This window comes from Musca domestica, unplaced genomic scaffold (genome assembly GCF_030504385.1).
Source record: "Musca domestica strain aabys unplaced genomic scaffold, Musca_domestica.polishedcontigs.V.1.1 29, whole genome shotgun sequence".
NCBI lineage: Eukaryota > Metazoa > Arthropoda > Insecta > Diptera > Muscidae > Musca > Musca domestica.
In genome coordinates this window covers 8,867,079-8,884,878 of record NW_026712296.1, presented here as the reverse complement: position 1 = coordinate 8,884,878, position 17,800 = coordinate 8,867,079, and the positions used below count along the sequence as shown (strand labels likewise).

At 34.1% G+C, this 17,800-nt stretch overlaps 1 protein-coding gene across 1 annotated transcript in view; it reads left to right on the top strand.

Moving 5' to 3' along the window:
- Positions 1-17,800, top strand: part of LOC105261815 (homeobox protein caupolican-like) — a 196,892-nt gene that overhangs the window by 152,796 nt on the left and 26,296 nt on the right. The gene's annotated exons all lie outside the window — the stretch shown is intronic.

Below are 17,800 nucleotides of genomic sequence, written 5' to 3'. Positions count from 1 at the left end.
ACTGTCTTTAATAAAGAAATACCTACCACTCCCCGAATACGTTTCAGTCGATGTGGCATTTAGACATTTGCCGAGTTTGTCTTAAATCGGTTTTGATTTAAATGTGGACTAAAATAAAGACAAGTGAAAAATCAGCTATTAACCTCTAATACACCCCACCATTTCCAGGAAATTTGAGGAATTTCAAAAAAATCCTTCGAAAGAACCGCTTAAATGAAAACAGTTATATGGGGTCTATGTAAAGACGCGGACCTGCACAGACAAAAGTAGTACTGATTGTGAACTTCACATGAGAAATATAACAAAAATCCGTTGAATAATTTGATTCTATTTCCGACATTTTTTGCTTTCATTCAATAAAATTTAAAAAAAAAAATGTAAAAATTTTGTTGTTTGACATTGTTGAAGTTTTTTATCTCACCCTGTATAGGGGTTATACGTAGATGAGCGCCTGCATATGTAATTTTTGTCATAGATTGTAGAGCCCATTCAGTTCTTCAAATACGAAATTTGAAACAATTTCGGTAGATGATGTCGCTAAAAAAATGGGGTCTATACGTAAAACGTGGACCAGCATACGATTTTTTTTTTAAATAAGAAATATGAAAGAATTCCGGTGAATAATATCTCTAGAATCATTAAAATACCGAATATTGGGAGGTACCATTACATGGGGGCTATACGAAAACGTGGGCCGACAAGAACTTTATACAAACTTAACCTGGCAAAATACACACGTGCTCAAAATTTTAGCTCTCTATTTCAACTCGTTCGAAAGATAGCGTAATTATAACAGACAGACAGATGGACATCGCTAAATCGACTTAGAATTTTACGCTGATTAAGAATATGTACATACTTTGTTGGGTCTAACATGAGTTTTTCGAGGAGTAACAAACGGACTAACCTCTATATAGAGGCTAGAGGTTGGTAAGATGAAATACTTCTGTTGAGGTCCGGGTTTATAAGGGCTAAAATCTCCAAACATGTTATACCACTTGATATAAATTATTTATTTCAAATATATCTCTCAATATACACTTAAAAATGTAATATTTCACTTCAATTCTCCAACTTGATTTTCCAAAAAACATTTGAAACGTCCATTTTGAAACATACTTTCACGTAATTCTCAAACACATTATTCATTTTGCTACTTATTACTAATGCTGATAGTCATTTGTCAGTCATGTGACAAATTCATAATTTTTGTCATAATTGATATAAGGACAACCACCATAAACCACCCACTTTCGATTGGGTTGCAAGGAAAAGTGTGCAACAAAATAATTAATTTTAGACATTTTGATGATGTGCCATTTCAAAACTGATAATGGGGCTATCTAAGATAACTTCCATACCAAGGGCCACCCCTTGGTTTCCAGATGCTTGGCTAAATTGACTAACTGACTGGGTCGAAAATGTCTAGCTGTGAATGTGTGTGTGTGTGTAATGGCATTATACGCTTAATTAATTTCAACCTCAATTGAGGGTTAATTTTGTTTTTCGCTCTTCGTATATTTGTGCCAACAAACAAACAAACAAACAAATAGAAATATATCCGTAGTGTAATGTGATATGAATTCATAGAACTGTAAATCTCCTTCATCTTTTTGTTATTTTCCCTTCCTTTGCGTTTCGCTTGGACAGTGGGTAGATTGTAAATGCAATTGACGCATAAGATATCTTATTATATGCTATGTTCTCATTACACTTTCAATCACGTTGTTCGCTCTCTGAGTTATGTACACGAATTAACCCGTTCATACGGTACGATTCGTAATAAAAAGTTACCTAATTCCCTTTTCAAAAAATTTGTTTGTTGATTTTAATTGGAATTTATAAGAATATACATGAAATTCTCACTAATATGAATAGATGAAATTATTGTTTTTCTCCTAAACATTTATTATATCATTAATTTTACAATTTTCATTCAAGTTTTCAACTTATGTGTAAATGTTGACATTTTGAACATATTTCGTATTTTTCTATTTTTAAATTGCGCTGGAGAGACACTTGTCGAACATTTTTTCTGCCGATATAAACATTTTGAAAATATTGCCTCTTTTGTTTGCAGTTTTCTGTGGAAATTTCAATTCGTAAACAAAATGAGTACCTCGAATGAAAGAGAAAACAAAATGTACTTTCGTTTGAATGTACATACGCCATTCAACATTGTAGTTTTCATTCATAATTTTTAGTCTTCCCAAAAATTTTTAAAATTTAGTTAAATTTTTATATTTTTAAATGTCATAATTAATTTTTTCGATAAATGCTCTCATTTATTAAGAATGGGCCATATTTTTTCGTTGTTCTGAGAGTGATTTGAACAATGTACAAATATGAGTGTTCGCTCAGGAAATTTTGTGTGAAGATTTAGGTAGTTTTTTCATAGTTAAGGGTCAATCAACGAATAGAGAGCGAATGAAGTGCAGTGGAAACGCCACAATACTCACCAGAATAAAATTAAGGGGAAAATAAATCTGCCATTCAGGTGGCAACACTACGTAGTATTTGTCGGAGATCCCATAAAGTAAGGTCTCACTATTAAATGTAGAGCTTTTAAATTTTGCCATTGATATTCTTTTTTCGTTCGTTCCCACGCCTCTCATTCCCACCCCTGCCGACCGAGAGGCAACCACCCTATAGGTAGGGAGCGCGTACACACCAAAGGCCGGGAATGGTGGGTTATTTGTGAGTTAGTGGTGCAAGCTACAGTCTAGTACATCAGCCAGTAAAGTAATGGATAAAAATACACTATTGAGAAAGGAATTAAAGCAACACATAACACATATAACATTTATAAACAAAGTGAAAATAATTGTTAAACAAAGACTACTCTTCAATTGATTGTGTCTATTATTTTCGCAGAGGGAATCGTAGACTAAGTGCAGTAAAAATAAACTTAAACATTCTGAAAACTAGTGCTCAAAGGCTGAGTCTACTGGTTCCGCAAAGGGAGATGTAGACCAGGTGCCGCAAAAATGAGCTTCTTAAAGTAAAAAAATAGATAATTGAAAATATAAAATCACACGTGGAGAATAGATCTTTTAATAGAGTTCAACGAATTACCTAAACAAATACTATTACATAGACTATTGTAGATTACACATAAGGATTTCAATGGGTTACTGATTGTAATTCTGACGGGTTCTAGTTAAGACCCCGTAGAGCAAAAATCTGGAATTGAACTTGAACTGATTCGATTTTATCCGAATAGCATTTATAAAAAGGACTCTACAGAATACATCCGTGCTCTAATATTGGACGAACTAAGCTTACAAACAATTTTTGGTGACATATGGATCATCGAACTCTTTAGACCTGCGTTTTATGAAACCTAATAAAGACTTGGCTTTATTAACACATAAGTCAATGTGTAAATGAAAAGGTAGTTTAGGATCTAAGGTCAATAAAGGAATCAACATTTTGTAATTTGTATGAATCGATAAAGTAGTTAGAATGTATTGGCTGAGATCTAAACAAGGAAAATTTTTTGCATTTCTTAAAATTAAGGGACATACCGTTGGCACTGCACCAGTTTATAAGGGAATGTAAATCGTATTGTAAGAAAGTCGAATCGTTAAGGGAATTTATATGCATGTGAAGCTTGACATCATCAGCATACATTAGTATTTTAGAGAATCGAATGTGATCCGGGAGATCATTAAGATGCAGAACAAAAAGTAAAGGACCCAAAGGACTACCTTGAGGTACGCCAGAAGAAACAACAACATTTTTGGAAAACGAATCATTGAAAATAACTTTTTGGGTACGACCCTCCAAGTATGATGAAATCCAGCCTAATAGAGCAGTCGGAAAACCCATAGTATCGAGTTTATATAGCAATAGCTTATGCACTACGGTATCAAAGGCTTTACTGAAGTCTGTATAAATAGCATCAGTTTGTTGTTTATTTATAAATCCGTGAACATTGCACACAAATTGTAAAATATTAGAAGTTGTAGATCTGTCTTTCAAAAAACCATGTTAAAAAGGTGATATTATGCTTTTTATAAATATCTTATTATGTTTTAATACTAAAATTATTAAAAACAAGTAAGCAAAGGCTACAGTCGAGCGGGGCCGACCGTTGAATACCCTACAACACTATAATAAACGATACAGTTTATATAGGCGAGATAATCGAAAGAATTCCACAAGATATTGTGACAAACAATAAATAAAAGAAAACCATCAGGTTTCGTTCTCTAATTTTCGAATAATGGCAACTTAAACTAATTTAAATGGTCTTCCTAGATCTGGAACCAATATTTCCCAAAGACCTATAATCTCTCAGAAGTGGCAAAAGATTAACATTTATTATTGGTTTTTGACTGAAACGCATCTATATGAGATACAGACATTTGACTATATTCTTCAACGAAATCAGCGTTAACGAAATAGTCAGAAGTGCGTCTTTCCTGTATTTGTGAATTCTCCAAAAACTGGAATGGACATTTTCGTATTTTGTCTACAAAAGTTGGCAAACTATTTCGCACATTGAATATTTTTGGATGGCCATCCAAAACTGCTTGGCTTTTGCAATGACCGGTAACCCCCATTCAAATGTGCGTGAGGATCGGGCGATAATTATAACCTGCTGACAATTTTGCAGTTTTGTTGGTCCATTTCAACCGCTAAATATATGGCGATCATCTCCAAAAAAAGTAGGCTTCTCTTCTGACCCTCATTTTATGCCCATGCAAAATTTCGTAAGGATCGGGCCATAAATGCGATCTGATCCTGATATCCTCACTACTTAGTTTTGTTAGCTGTAGAAATATTACCAAATGTTTAATTCAAAATGAAAATATGCCAAAAATATGACAAAAATTGAAAAAATATGAGAAAATTTTACAAAATCAATATTTTCATCTTTAGAGAGATATTTTTATGCGATTTTTTAAGACGTGTTTTCTTTCCTGCCAAGAGGCCATTCTGAATTAATGAGAACTGTCGAAATCAGTTCAGCCGTTCTCGACATATAAGAGGTTTTTCAAGCATATCTTCTTTGATAAACATATATATCGCACATATTTTGCTATATATCTGATTTCTTGAATGTTAACATCAATGTAAAGATCAGAAGTAACCTTGTCATGGCTTTGTGATTTCGCCGGGATTTAAAATATTCGCGGTTTAATGAAAAATTTTGAATTTTTTCAACACAAAAGATATGGTCTATTTTACCCGCTAAATATTATACGATGACCACCTAAATTGGTAGGCTTCTTTCCCGCCCTTAACTCTAGCTACATGCGAAATTCCGCTTCGATTGGTCTATAATTGCGACCTGTATAGCCACTGCAAAATCCGACATTTTTTCAGTATTTGGTCCATTTCAACCCCTAAACATTTGGCGATCATCTCCAAAAGAAATAGGGTTCTATTCTGACCTTAACCCCACCTTCATGCAAAATTTCGTAAGGATCGGGCCATAATTGCGACCTGTAGCGTGATTACAAATTAACATGGACAGACGGACAGACGGACGGACGGACATACATAGCTAGATCGACTCAGCTCGGCGAGCTAGGAAGATCCATATATACTTTCCTATGTGGGAAATCAATATTTCGAGGTGTTACATAATTTTTGGCCCAATCAAACTTATAATACCCTCAACACATAGTGTTGTAGGGTATAATGAAATATATATCTGTCTACGTTTAGGCATAACCCCCATATAACGGTACCTCGTGATTTTTGGCATTTAAAGTTTTGAATGTTTCTACCGCCATTTCCAAAAGAATCAGCTTTAATTTCATATTTTGTTCACAATTCTGAAATTTTTTTCCTACAACTTCTTCAACCCACTGTGTTTTCCTAACGATGTCAAAGAAATCGCTTTTATGATGATGAAGTGGTAAAATGAAATGTTGTGTGAGGGGACAGACAAACAAACAAAAAATCATTACTTCATTTGCAACCCCTTCGCCAAGCTGTGCAGAACGATGTTCGTTTGTTTATTTCTGTTTAGAAAATATTTCCAATTCACGTCACTGACGACAACAACAATTGTCATCTAGCTCTTTATTACGTTAGTGTAAATTTTATGCAACACCTCAAACGCCCTTTTTTGCGACTGCCACATGAGCCACTTCAACGATTGTCAAGGCCAGCCACGGAATGTGTCATTTCAATGCCAACACATATGGAATGTGGGTGGTTACACACAGAGATGGATGCGGGGACGTGACCGACACGTTTCTAACAATAAAGTGAAAAATGATGCAAAATATTAGTAGAGTTAAATGGGGGGTTAGCTCTGGAAGTTTGTGTAAAAGTTTTACAGAGCCATGTAAGGGTAGTTTTACAAAGAAAGAAATATAAAATTGAAATTTGCGTTGAGAACGTAATTTTGTAGAATTTTGTTTCCATAATTAATTAGTTAGTTATTTATATATTTCCCGTATATATTCTTGGTTGAGGAAACGGATTTGCTTTTTCGATCTGAAATTCACAGATATACATATATTTAACGTAAATTTTCTGAACCCTTTACCTTTATTATGAATTTCCAACACTATTTATGCTTCCTCGGCTATTACAATCTAACTCGAATTCCGCATTTCGCGTTCTCGGTGTATGGAAGTAGCGCTCTTTTTAAAGGGGTTTTAACCGTTTTAGACGGAATTTTTAAAACAATAGGGTACAAGTGAGAAAATGTGCAGTCTATCATTTATATTTAATTATATCTCCGGTGTATAACAAAACATGCCAGAGAAATTCACATTAATGTAAAATCGGCGACTCACCCAAAAGTGACTTTCAGCATAAATATCGTTGCGATTTTGGAGGAAAAGAGATAGAACCAAAATTCCTTTTGATGATCTTCAAATAATCAAATTCAGAGTCGATAAATGCATGTACCTTCATATTTCCGTCTATCTATGTATTTTGTAGGCAAAGTAAGGTCGCACTTATTGTTCGACAATCAAGTACACGTTACTTCGTCAGCGAAAGTTCCACCTTAAAATTTTAGATTCGTTCCAACAATTCGTGTAATCAAAATACACAATTTGTACAGTTTAACAACATTTATAACCAAAACTCCATACATCGTACTAAATTTTCGCACTTTCATGGTTTTATATACTATTTAAGTTTTCCCCTTTTCCGAAAAAATAACAATAAAACCCTAGAAACTAACAGTGACCTTAATATAAAATTTCAGAATTTCAGCTCTGTAATTCCCCTATTACCAAAATTTAGTACCATTTAGTACAATCATAGTACGCATATCCAAGCCCCGCTCATTCTCTAAACCACAGACACAAAATTTCAGCATTTCAAATATATCCAATATCAAATTTAGTACTATTTAGTACTTTTCGTACAATTATAGCACACATTTCCAAAACCACCATCATATCTCAATAGCAGATACCAATAGATATATAACATATATATAGAATAGAGACCTCAATCTAAAATTTGAGGATTTTAGGTCTATTCCTTCACTCAATACCAAATTTAGTACTATTTAGTACTTCTCGTACCATTATTGTACAACAGATACTTACTTAATACCAAATTTAGAACCATTTAGTGCGTTTCGTACAAATATAAACATATCGTCAAGCCACCGAAATATTTCAAACCCAAATACCATCAGTAATCTAAATCTTAGATTTCAGAATTTTATCGCTATCCCTTCAACCAAGATCAAATTTAGTACTTTTCGTGCAATTTAGCACGCATTTCCGAAACCACTCCATCCATATGTGTATAGGCTTCCCATGAACAAAACCAAACTGTTATAAATTTAGTACCATTTAGTACATTTTCACACACAATTTCACAGCATTTAGTTCGCACACTTTGTAGCCTTGCCAAACCCACCTTCATATATCACACTTAGTTTCCAACCCTAATTCTCTATACCGGATTTAAAGCTCTAACCGTTCACATAATACCAAATGATATCATTTTATAAGTTTGGTACCATTTTAGAACTTTTCGTTACCTAAAATCCCTTTGGTACATCTATCCTGCATTCCATCTCTATCTCATTCCAAATTTCAGAATTGTTGCTCATTCCTTTTGTTCCATATAAAATGTACAATTCTTAGTACATTTTTCGTACCCTTTTGATGCGTAATTTCCAAAAACCGTGGTATAAGGTTGGGTTTTTGGAATATCGTGCTAAAAGGGTAAAAAAAGTACTCTACCTACGTACTCTAGGCCTAGACACCAAGTTTCTAGGCACCATGGTTCTAGGTTATTCAGTCAGTTTATTCAGTACTGTTTTTTACATATATATATATATATATATATATATATATATATATATATATATATATATATATATATATATATATAAATTGATTATAATCGGTTCAACTTTTTGTATAGCTCCTGGAAGTAAAAACGTCAAATTTTGTGAAAATCAGTTCAGATATGGCTATAGCTCCGATGTATAAGCTTCACCCGATTTTACCATAAATAGTCATAACATATGCTCTATAAGATACATCCGTCAAATTTAATAGAAATGGATTAAATCTAAAATATAGCTTTAATACGTTGGCTCCATCGCCTTTTCGACGTTTTGGAAGAAAATTGACGAGTTTTGTCAAACCTGAAAAAAGTGACCGGAGTTCGAGGCAAAAGTTTATTCTAATTCGACAAATGCTTATTTTTTCCAAACAACTGTTGCATTAGAATCTTTAATTTTTTTCGGTAAATCTCCTTCTTAGCAAACCACCTCTCTTTTCAACTTTGACTTCTTCAAAGCGTTTTTAGTCAAACTGGCAATTTTATTCTCAATGCGTTACCTCGTGGCTGTGTAAATGTTTTTTATTGTGTCGCATAGCGGTAAACGTTTTATTTTTTCGTTAACCAAAACTGAAATACTTAAAAGCACATTCATCCACGCGGAGACGCAACCACATCTTCTAATTTATACATCACCATTTGTATGCTATTTGGAACGCCCTTAGTTTTTTTTTTTTTTTTTTTTTGCCAGCGTTAACTGGGGTCGTTTTTGCTGGTTTTGCGAACGGCTAGCTCTACTTAAGTGCTCCGGAAGTTTTTGCCTCTTCTACTCTGGCGTAGTTCATTCTATGCGTTCAGTTAACTCGAAGTCATAAACATATGCAGCTCACGTTGCCCGGCATAAATCTAATTGTTGCCCTTCGCTATGGCTGCCAACTCCACCGCCGTGGTACGATGTCCGATGCGAGTCTATAGACTTTAGATGAGGGCGAGTTATGAATGTTCCCGTCGTCTAGTCGCTGGTGGAGATGTGATTTTATTTCGACAGGGGTTCACTGACTGTGCTTGCTTTATTTGGGTTCAGTTTAAAAAGGGAAAACCACTGCACTTTGTTTGGCCAAATATTTCGTGGCTTTAGATTCAAATCTTTAATGATATTTTGCCGCCAGAGAGTACCGTTTGTTGGAAGAAGAGGGGTGTCAGCTGTACGGCAAGGGGGTTCTTTGCACGCTCTAACGCCTTACTTAATCTCTCTTGGGACATTTAAGTTATTGAAAGCAAGCTTTCTAAGGGGGGTTTGCGAACGTGTCTCTATTGCCTTGAGTTTGTCCGTGGGTGCACTGGAATGGTCCATTCAGTCAAAGTGTTTCTTTGTTCGGGGTATGTCCTTTGTTTGTGACGGAGTGTAAGTGAAATTTAATTCAATTAAATTCAAAGTAGTGCTATTGCTTTTGAAATGTCTTTACCTATCTCAATAGAAGCTATTAAAGTCGTGGTAAGTCGGGTTGAAAGTTTTTATTCAGAAGTCATAATAATCAGTGAGAGTAATTCTAATATATTTTGTAAAGAAAATATTAAACACAACTCTTATTTCTTATAATAAAACTGTTGTATATTACAAAAAGAAACATTTAAAACAAGGGTTTATAAAATAAATTATATTTTGTGGGGCTTAAGCCAATTCTCAAAGAATGAGAAAAAATTGTATTTTAAGTGGCAGAGAAAATTTTCTTAAATAAAAAATAATATAAAACTAACCAAATTTCTTGGCAGCTAATATTTTTCCCAAAGAAAGAAATATTACCCTATAAAAAAAATTGTGCTACAAAAAATATATCCTTACAGACTGAAGAAAAGTCTCCGATGGAGAAATATATTTTCCGCGAGTAAGACATTTTCTGCTAATGTAGGGAATATTTTTATATTGAAACCAAGAAAGAAAGGTCAAAAGTCGGGCGGACCGACTATGTGATATCCTACACCACAATCCATATATAGTAGAGGTGCCCTTAACAAAACAGTTTATATTGGGAATTTATGTGAATACCAACTATGAACCTTTTTTGAATGCATATTATGGCTTTACAGAAGATTCCGAGGGAAGATATATCATACCCTGAATCGATTTCCACCAAATTTCACTAAGGCATTTTCACCTCTTATACCAATTAACATTGCTAAAGAGTGCATGATATGACTTCGATAAGAACTATATTAAAAATTTATATATCAGAGCAATAGATGGGAACCGAGATTCACTAAAATTAAAAAATTCGGTAGAATGTGGAAAATCCATCCAATTTAGTCATATTTGGTGCACAATAACTGTGAAATTGGACGAAGATATCGTGAAATCGGAGGAAGATATGGAATGAATGCAATATCCAAATCTGAACCGATCTGAGCCGGTATCTGGTACCAATTATTATTATTATTATTATTATTATTATTATTATTATTATTATTATTATTATTATTATTATTATTTTATTATTATTGTTATTATTATTATTATTATTATTATTATTATTATTATTATTATTATTATTATTATTATTATTATTATTATTATTATTATTATTATTATTATTATTATTATTATTATTATTATTATTATTATTATTATTATTATTATTATTATTATTATTATTATTATTATTATTATTATTATTATTATTATTATTATTATTATTATTATTATTATTATTATTATTATTATTAGTATTATTATTATTATTATTATTATTATTATTATTATTATTATTATTATTATTATTATTATTATTATTATTATTATTATTATTATTATTATTATTATTATTATTATTATTATTATTATTATTATTATTATTATTATTGTTATTATTATTATTATTATTATTATTATTATTATTATTATTATTATTATTATTATTATTATTATTATTATTATTATTATTATTATTATTATTATTATTATTATTATTATTATTATATAGTGCATATTACCAATATGAGGGACTTTAACACCAAATCGGATGAAATATATTTATGGGAACTATAGCCATATCTGAACCGATTTTCATCAATTCTAAATTTGAACAGATACATACTTGCTTTCAAGCTCGATTAGGTTGTATGTGCCAAACTCCATCATATTTTGGCTAATATTATGCATTTGGTGCACAATAAAAGGCAAAGCAGACGAAAATATGTATGGGGAGGTATATTCAAATCTAATCCGATTTTCTCCAATTTTAACATAGCCCGTCCTTAGGCGAAACAAATGATTGTACAAAATTTTATCTCTTTGGGGGAATAAATACGATCTGTACTTTTTGTACACAAATACATGGACGGACATTAATATAGTCTGAATGTGATTCTGTGCGGATCATGAAAAGGAACTTTGGGTCTATCTCGCTTCCTTTTTCATGTTATGCACCACAGAGTGGTGTAGGCTATAACCAGTAAGGAAAGCTCAAAAGTCGGGCGGGGCCGACTATATGATACCCTACACCACTATGCATATTTAGTAGAGCTCTCGTAAAAAGGTTTATACAGGGCATTTCAGAGCTCTATGAGATATTTGGTACAAAATCAAAATCTATCTAATTCTATCGTGCATTTTACGAACTATAGCTATCTCTGAACCGGGTTTCTCCAAATTTTACGTATTATCTTCTAGACTGGTGATTTGGGCTGATATTGACCAATTAGTGCACATTTAACCCGAAATCGGATGAAGATATATATGAGAGCTATATCCAAATCTGAACCGATTTCGATAAAATTTAAAACAGCTATTCCTGTGCTCCATCTAATACCTGGTACCAAATATCACGGTTGTGGAGTGAATATTACGAATGTATGGGACTAAAACTCTAAATCGGATGAAACATATATATGGTTGCTATATCTATATCTGAACCGATTTTCACTAAATTTGATATACTTGCTTCTAGGCTGAATTTGGTCCGATGTACTAAAATTCAGTCCATTTGGACTTATATCGGCCATTTGGTGCACAATTAACCCGAAATCGGATGAAGATATATATGGGAGCTATATCCAAATCTGAACCGATTTCGATAAAATTACAAACAGCTATTTCTGGGCTGTATCTTATATCTGGTACCAAATATCATTCTTGTGGAGTGCATATTACGAATGTGAGAGGCTTAAACACGAAATCGGATGAAAGATATATATGGGAGCTATAGCTATATCTGAACCGATTTTCTCCAAATTTGATATACTTGCTTCTAGGCCGAACTCGGTTGGGTGTAATTTGGACTGATAGTGGACATTTGGTGCACATTTAACCCGAAATCGGATGAATATATATATGGGAGCTATAGCTGTTTCTAAACCGATTTTCTCCAAATTTGTTGTATTTGCTTTAAGGCTAATCTCGGTCACATGTGCCAAAATTCGGGCCATTTGGGCTGATATTGGCCATTTGGTGCACATTTAACCCGAAATCGGATGAAGATATATATGGGAGCTATATCTAAATTTGATCCGATTCTCACCAATTTCAATAGGGTTCGTCCTTGGGCCAAAAAAATATTGTTTGGAAAATTTGATCTCAATCGGATAATAAATGCGACCTGCATTTTGTTCACAAGAATACATGGACAGACGGACGGACGGACGGACGGACAGACGGACTGACATGCATAAATCGACTCAGAAAGTGATTCTATGAAGGTTCTCAAAAGTAACTATGGGTCTATCTCGTTTCCTTCTCCATGTTACAAACAAATGCACAAAGACATAATACCCTTACCACTATGTGGTGTAGGGTATAAAAATCAGAGAACAAATGTGTCCTACGGCGATGAAGAAACCTTATGGACCAAAACATTATTGGAAATTTGTGGGATGGGATTAAAACAAACAGACATGTATTATCTGTTTTACCTTATTTATTTTCGTAGGGTTAATAGATGTCACAAACGGATGCAGATTTTTTTACCCTCAGATTTATGGCCAAAAAAGGTATATATAATATAATTTAATATGCCAGCCGATATGTGCCTTTAAGGTTTTGGAAACATCACAGTCTATTGTCCGTTTTTCCGTCTGGCCATCTGTCTTTCTGTCCGGCACAATAATTACGGACTCCGACCAAACTTGATAAAATCCAAACTTAGACCACGTTCGGAGATAGGCAGTATCAAATAAATTCTTCTTACACCTTCACCGTCAACGTTAAACAGTTTGGAAAAAAAACCTAACATAATATTGATGTAGTACCGATGTAGTCCAAATTTGGCACATCGTAATATTCCGAAAAGACTTTTCTGTGCATCCCACCTAAAGATTTGAGTAATAATAACCCCCATAAAATATGTGTTAGCGTTCCACTTGCTTTAAATTTCGCACACCCACTCCTTACCTCTCTCATAAAGATTCAAAATGTTTCCAAAACATGTTTTATATAAGCACGCATTAATATTTAGATAGAACGTAGATCAGGTGATTCGTATACCTCCCCCATAAAAGATAAAAATTTGGTCCGATTTTTCTAAAATCTTGTGCATTTTAGTATCATTCGGAACGTTAGATTAAGTGTGAAAGTTTAATTTATCGCTCCACAACTTCCGGTATCTCCTGCATAAAATCAATATGGTTCAACTTTGTCTGTGGAAATCTTTACATATAGGCCAGGAGCGAAAATTGAAAATATTGTTATCACTGATTCTCATATCATTGTTTTACAAGAAAAAAGGCATGCTTGAACATCACGCGACTCTTGAAATAAACACTTGGCCAGAGGTCGATTTTCAAATTTAATGATAATGAAAGCTTTTGAGACACACTCCCCTCGATGTGGAGTGTCCAAAGCATACGTACGTACATGCAGATTATATAACAACATATTCAAACCGAAATAACGTTGAAGCTCATGGTGTTTATTTTTGTTTGTTGGTATGTAACGGGGATGTTATCTTAGGCAAAGGACGTAGTGAACCAAATATAAATATTACTCTGCTGCACATACATACGAATGACGGGAGTGTAAAGAAAACAAAAACAATAGCAACAACCATATAAACAAATACTCATAGCCACTCAGGCTGTTGTAGCAGCATATGTAAGTCGAGATGTCAAATATAATTCATCATTTTGCTGCACACATCAGCAAATGGCAGTGATGCTGTCAGACAGAATGGCAACAAAACAGTGGTTTTACAACCTGTGTGCAATGCGTTAGAGCAATGTCAGTAAAAATTGATTTTAGTCTCTATTTAGATATTTTGAATATATTAATTGAAAATCTGAGCAACAAATCAAAATAATATGAGACAACTTGTCGACTGAGCTTTAAGTATTTTAAGATCATAGCAATATCAAAAGGCTTTGCCCATGGCGTACTCCAAAATAATAATATTGAAATAATTATGTTGAAAAAAGTGGTTTAAATAGGCAAAATAGCAAATATCGGAAGATAGCATTATATGGGGCATGTAGAAGGTCTAGGTAATTTTCTGTCATTGAAAGTGATGGTGATTTGGATACAGCCCCCATATGTATTCGTTCGATTATAAATGGGATGATTTTTATCACAGACTACCAAATTTAGTCGTGAAACAATTATGTCAAATTTTATGAAACTCTGTTCAGATATAGCAATATATCTTATATACAAGGTGAAATGAAAAAACTGCAACCAACTTCACACTGCTGTCATTTCTAAGTCACTCGACCGAAAGCTGTTAAAATTATTCCAGTGACAGCTCATTATATTGTTTACAAGCGAACAAAAGCAATTTTGTGAGAATTTTCCAGAATAAATCTTATTCGTGATGGATTCGTGATAGTGTAATTTCTTTATATTTGGTTGGAAAACCACAAGTGTTTAGAGCACTCCAGCATTTAAATGCAAATAAGTCTTTTGTGCCTCATACCATCACTCATTATCGTGATACTGGTAGCGTAGCCCGACGTCAAGGAAGGGGATGGAAGAAAACAGTAACATCATCGAAAAGTAAAGAAGCAACTTGATCGAAACCCGCGTCGCAGTGGCCGAAAATGGCTCGTGAGCTGAACATATCGCAGCATTCCACTCGGCAAATATTGAACAAGTTAAAAAGCAGTAAGTTCAGCCGGGCCGAACTTTTAATACCCTCCACCATTTGCAACGAATTTGGAAATTTTCAAAAAATAAAATCCTTAAAAAATTCTGTTAAAATAAGCCATTACCATATTCAAATTCGAAACTGGACCCGCACCGACAATTTTCTGTCACAGACTGTAGTTCCTATAACGAACTTCAAATACCAAATTTTAAACAATTCCGGTTAATAATGTCGCTAAAATCATCAAAATACCGAACATAGCGAGTTGCCGTTATATGGGGGCTATACGAAGACGTGGACCTGCACAGACAATTTTCAGTCTTAGGGTGTAGTATCCATTTGGAACTTCAAATACCAAATTTGAAACAATTCCAGTGAATAATGTCGCTAAAATCATCAAAATACCGAATATCGGGAGGTACAGTTATATTGGGGCTATACGAAGACGTGGACCTGCAAAGACAATTTTCTGTCTTAGGGTGTAGTATCCATTTGGAACTTCAAATACCTGATTTGAAACAATTCCCGTGAATAATGTCGCTAAAATCATCAAAATACCGAATATCGGGAGGTAACGTTATATGGGGGCTATACGAAGACATAGACTTGCACAGACAATTTTCTATCTTAGGGTGTAGTATCCATTTGGAACTTCAAATACCAAATTTGAAACAATTCCGTGGAATAACGTCGCTAAAATCATCAAAATACCGAATATAGGGGGGTTACCGTTATATGGGAGCTATATGAAAACGTGGACCTACATGGCCCATTTACGAACTTAACCTGCCTACTGGAAAAATAAACATGTGTGCAAAATTTTAGCCATCTATCTCAATTCATTCGAAAGATAGCGTGATTACAACAGACAGACAGACGGACAGACAGACAGACGGACATCGCTAAATCGACTTAGAATTTTATGCTGATCAAGAATATATATACTTTGTTGGGTCTGACATGAGTATTTCGAGGAGTTACAAACGGAATGACAAAGTTAATATACCCTCCATAGTATGGTGGAGGGTATAAAAATGAGCTCGGGGTAAAGCCATTGAAATTCCAAAAAGTGCAAGAACTTACACCGCTACAGAAAGAAAATAGACTCAAACGAGCTAAAGAGTTGCCTCGCTTGGCTGAAAGTAGTGAATTGCCGAATTTGGTTTTCTCCGCTAAGAAAACATTCGTTGCCCAGCAGTTTGTAGACAAACATATAGCTGAAAATGTGCACCTTCGGTTGGCCACCAGAACTCAAGCGCAGGCCATGGTGTTGGTGTGCGCCGCCATAACAGCCGATGGTCGCTCTCCGCTAGTATTAATCGACCGTGGCATCAGAATAAATGCCGAATATTATCGCGAAAATATTCTAGAGGGTGTATTAAAGCCTTGGGCACGCAAACACTTTGGCCAACAGGACTCAACATCATCGCACTCAGCACGCGCAAGAGTGGTTACAAAATGAGGTTCCTCGCTTCATTTCCAGCGCACAATGGTCACCAAAATCTCCGGATACCATTCCGTTGGACTATTGTGTCTTGATGTTTTTGGAAGGCAAGGATGGCACAAAACAATATCAAAGTGTCGATCACTTCAAGCAAGCGCTTCGCCGGGAATGGGCCAAAATACCGCAGAGCAACATTCGGGCAGCGTTTGACGGTTTCATTTAGTTTCGTTTAAAGGCCATAATTCATGCCAAAGGTAACCAATTCGAAATAAAACTGAACTTATTCCAAAATATGATGCTATTTCCGACATTTTTTGCTTTCATTCAATAAAATTTAAAAATTATGGCGTTTGATTTTGTTGCAGTTTTTTTATCTCACCCTGTATATGTTTCATATGAGTTGATATTAAAGTCCCCCTCGGCCGTAATAAGCATTCCATAACCATAATATTTGGTATAAATATACATGCATCTGCCAAAATTTGAAGCAACGAGGTCCGATTTGGATATAGCTTCTATTTATGTATCTTTACCCGATTGATCAAATTGATCATCAAATTCATTGAAAGCGATTCGGATGGCTCCGATATATATGCCACGCCCTCTCAGAATCACTCTATAGCAATGGTACGCGAGATCACATACGTCATAAAAATATTAAATTTAGTGGAAATCGATTGAGATCAGGCTTCCATAAGTTTTTTATATTCGATGTCATATTTGAAGTGCTCCAAAGCCCAAAACACTTAATCAATTAATGTCATAGTTAGTATGATTTACTTTACATAAACTCCCAATAGAAATGTTATCTTCTTACTGGTAGGTCTACAAGATATGCATAACGGCTCGCTGCCTTTTTGTCCCCAGTGACATTTTCTTCGAAAAAGTACAAAATGACTTTCACAATGACTTTTCTCATTCTCGAATGCATTCGGAGTTTTATAAATTTTTTTGTTTTTTTTATGATCCAAGGAATCCCATTTCCCATCCCATAAAACATTTTAAGCACATGTAATCACTGTACCACTTCATAGCCATGTCAAAAACCATCAAAGTCTATTTT